A 4,166-nucleotide genomic window follows, 5' to 3' on the forward strand; every position below is an offset into this window, starting at 1 on the left:
ACCGGCAACGGGATCGCAACCCTCAGTGTCGCCCCCGTACCGGACCGGGACCGGCAACGGGATCGCAACCCTCGGTGTTGCCCCCGCGCCTCGCTCAGCCAGTGAGCGGGAACCGGTCTGTATGTGGGATCCAAACCCTCGGCGGGAGCGCCTCCGCGCTTCCCAAGCGGTGCACTAGCGCAGTGCGCCACCGGGCCGGCCCCAGTACACGTTTATATTAGGAACTCTAGACAGCAATTAATTCCTGTACATATATATTTCAACAGTGGGGTGGCTAAAGTTCTTCTATTTCACTTTTGGCGCTGTTTCCATTTTATCAAAGACTCTCACCTATAGTTTTAGAGAAAAATCTGGATATATCTCAATCATCTCTTTGTAACATAAATAATTTTTGAGTCTCTTTCTGCACTTTTTGTGGCTACTCTAAAGATGTAAAATTTAATACTTTCATGCCATCATTTTCTCTCTTATGCTGTCTCTCATTTTCATCTGTGAATCTGATGAAACCAACATCATTTGATCACTTTTTACATTTCACAGTATATTTTCTTATCATGAAAAAAAATCACTTGAAATGTAAAGATTTCAAAAATTAGTTGACATTAATGAAAACTAAAGAATAGTCAACATTCTTTTTCTGCTGACATAGTAAATGTTATGGTTATTTCTCAATATCTATTTCACCCTTACCCATTACGTGGCAACCATGTAGTTTTGGTGGGCCAAGCCTATCAGGTAATCACACTCTCTTGCTACAGTGATAGATTGAGATTAGTCAGACCTAAGTCATCAGAGCATGCATGGCCTTCCTTGGCCACAGGGTTGAATGAGAGGTGCTTCAGTCAGTGCACAGTTCAGAACCTCTGTTGAATGGACATGGGAAGAGACTAGCTCAGATATGGGAAGGCCCTGATAGTTTTTGTCAGCCATGCTATGTCAGTGAAAGGAATCATTGTTAAAGTCAACACCATGGACAGAGAAACACAGATACAGAAGGAAACTGAGTCCCTGAAAAACATAAGTAGGCTGCAGAATTAATCAATTCCGAAATCTTATCTATTTCTGGATTTTCTAGTTACATGAGCCAATATATTTTCTTATTGTTTGTCAGTTTGTGTGAATTTTCTTTTATACATTACTGAGATATCCTGAGGGGAAGCTTTCTTTCTCTGCTGGTTAGCTAATTGTTATGGGGATAAACCATGGAATAGACTCCATCTTACACCTCTGTATTCAGTTCTTCCTTCTTGACTAAACTACTCATGACAATTGCACAAAGCTTTGAAATTGAGCCTTATTTATCCATTGCTTATATGTGAGGAGTGTCTCTGTTATTCTCACAGACTTACTCACAAATGAGCTCATTTCCTCAGGGACATTACAATCTTCTGGGATATCCAGACCTTGGTCTTGTTTCTCAAAGAAATATGATGTTGTTGAGCCTGCCAAGATTTCCTCACCTTCAATATGGTTTACAAATATTTCCATTTCCTAATTCATTGACTGTTGCATTAAAAAAAAAAAAATATATATATATATATATATCTTACAAGACAAAAAGTATACATATTAAAAGAAATAAACAAAAGTAAAGACAACTGGATGTTTTTATAATGTTGACTCCTTGCAATACAGATGCTTAACTGATCTTCTATCAATGCTGTCTAATAGAAATTTCTTTCAAGTTGGAAATGTTGTATAGTGGCACTGTGTAAAATGGTAGCCACCAGCCACATATAGCTATTGAGCACTTGAAATGTGACTAGTGTAACTAAGGAACTGAATTTTTAATGTTATTTAATGTTAGTTAATATAATAATAAATTAATATAAATTTAAATTTAAATAACCACATGTGGGTAGTGTGGCTACAGCTAGTGGTATCATATTGGACAACACAGCAGTAGATCAACCTTAGACTATTACAGGATTAAATAGAACAATTGGCAAAAGGCTGCTGTAACCTAACAAGTGTACATTTATAGTCTTTTCTTATCCTTGGGATGTAGTTCAACATAAATTTAATGAGATTTTATTCATTTAAATCAAATTAAGTGAGATTACTGGATTCGTGTATAGACTCCTCTCTCTCCCTCACCAGTTACAGCTGACTGGTCACCAAGTCCTATTTATCCTACATCTTAAATATGTCTTAAAGATATTCCATCCTTTTCATCTCCATTACCACTGTTAAGGTCCTGTTTGAACTTTGTTATTTTAATAATTTCCTAATTTTTCTTTTTATTACCACTCTTGCTTCTTCACATTTTACTTTCTGTTCATCGAGTGACCTTTCCTAAAATCAGTTTCACCATATCAATTCTCTGCTATAGAATACACTTCCTGCTTTAAATGTGGTCCATGGGCCAGCCCCGTGGCGCACTCGGGAGAGTGTGGCGCTGGGAGTGCAGCGATGCTCCCACCGCGGGTTTGGATCCTATATAGGGATGGCCGGTGTGCTCACTGGCTGAGCACGGTGCAGGCGACACCAAGCCAAGGGTTGCGATCCCCTGATCCCCTTACTGGTCCCAAAAAAAGACAAAAAAAAAAAAATGTGGTCCATGACCAGCAGTATCGGCATCACTTGGACCTCATTAGAAATGTAGAATCTCATGCTCCACCCCAAACTGAGTCAGAATCTGCATTTTTATCAAGACATACAAAGGTGATTTTTATGCTCATTGAGTTGAGTAGCACTGTTGCAGGATGAAGTCCAAACTCCTTAGCATATCTTTCAGAGTCCACATAATTTGGTCTAGCTCAGTTTCCAGACTCATTTCCAGCAACTGCCCCTTCTCAACCTCTTAAAACCTACACTCTGAGTCATACTGAATAATTTGCAATTCTGTGTATCCATCTTTGTTCCTCTAAATAACCTTTTTTTCCTGGTCATCAAAGCCCAATTGAAAATTTTCTGTTTCCTCAGAAGAGTTAAGTATATCCTCTTTGTACTTCTACAGACTTTTATAGATACCTCTCTTATAGCATGTACCGCAATGGATTATAAATATTTGTGTGTTTTTCATACTATGGACTGTGTACTTTTTGAGGATAGGCATTATTTCTTATACAGTAATGTTCTCAATAGTTCCCAATACGTGCTTTCTGAATGAATGATATTTCAGAAATGAGTATTACATAACGGTAGTATTTCATTGAATCATTATATTTGAAAGGTAGAAAGAATCTTACTGATTACATGGCAGAGGATTTTACTTTAGAAGAGGAAAACTGAAGCCTCCAAAGTTGAATGACTTGTCCAAAATTACTGGCATGGTAACATTTTCTCCATATATACACTAATCTCTCCATAAAATATGCAGCTAATGAACACGATAAACTTATTTTTTCTCTCTCTGGTATTGGGATGACTAAACTTCCCTCGACTGGTAAGATAAAGACTCTAATAAACTTGGGTTATCATTCATTTCTTCTGTTAAGCCTTTCTTCTCCTTTTCCCTTGTGGGAATTGACAGGGCTCTTTTCTATCTCCCTTTCAGTTCGGTGTTATATGATGCTAATCAGAAAGATAGTGAAGTAATTAGGGATGCAGTACCATCAGTACACAGCTGATAGTAAGCTTTGCATCTTCTTTCATCAGATCTAGGATGCAGTTTCTTGAATTTCACAGTGTCTGGCAGAGTAAAGAACGTGGATGAAAGCAATTGGATCAGGCACTATCTAGATAAGACTAAAGCAATCCTTGGAGGCAGAAGGAGATATAAGAAGTATACAGCAGTCAGTCACACTGTGGAAGATAAACCCACCTTTGTCTCTGAAAACCATAATTTTGTGGGGAATCTTGGACTGCAGGCTATTCCCAATTTTCTAGATTTTGGACAAAACTTCTACAATCACTTTCTACATGCTTTTAAATAAAAGGGTATCATTATTTCTTCCAGTTGGGAAGCTTGCTATAAACTTACCTTCTTGCACTGTATTGCAGGTTTATGTTGACAACTTTTATATCGATTATAATGCTTGTCTTACAAATCCCTGGGCATTTGATGCATTTTTGCCATGAGTCTTTATTAGAAGATGGGCTCAGTATTCCTGGTATTCCTATTAGTTATTTCTGGATTCCAGCTGGGGTCAAAATTTTGTCCTGGGGGAGAATATAATCTAATCAGAGTGATTTATTCTTCTCTAGTGGGGAATTCATTAACC

This window comes from Galeopterus variegatus, unplaced genomic scaffold (genome assembly GCF_000696425.1).
Source record: "Galeopterus variegatus unplaced genomic scaffold, G_variegatus-3.0.2 Scaffold1624, whole genome shotgun sequence".
Classification (NCBI taxonomy): Eukaryota; Metazoa; Chordata; class Mammalia; order Dermoptera; family Cynocephalidae; genus Galeopterus; species Galeopterus variegatus.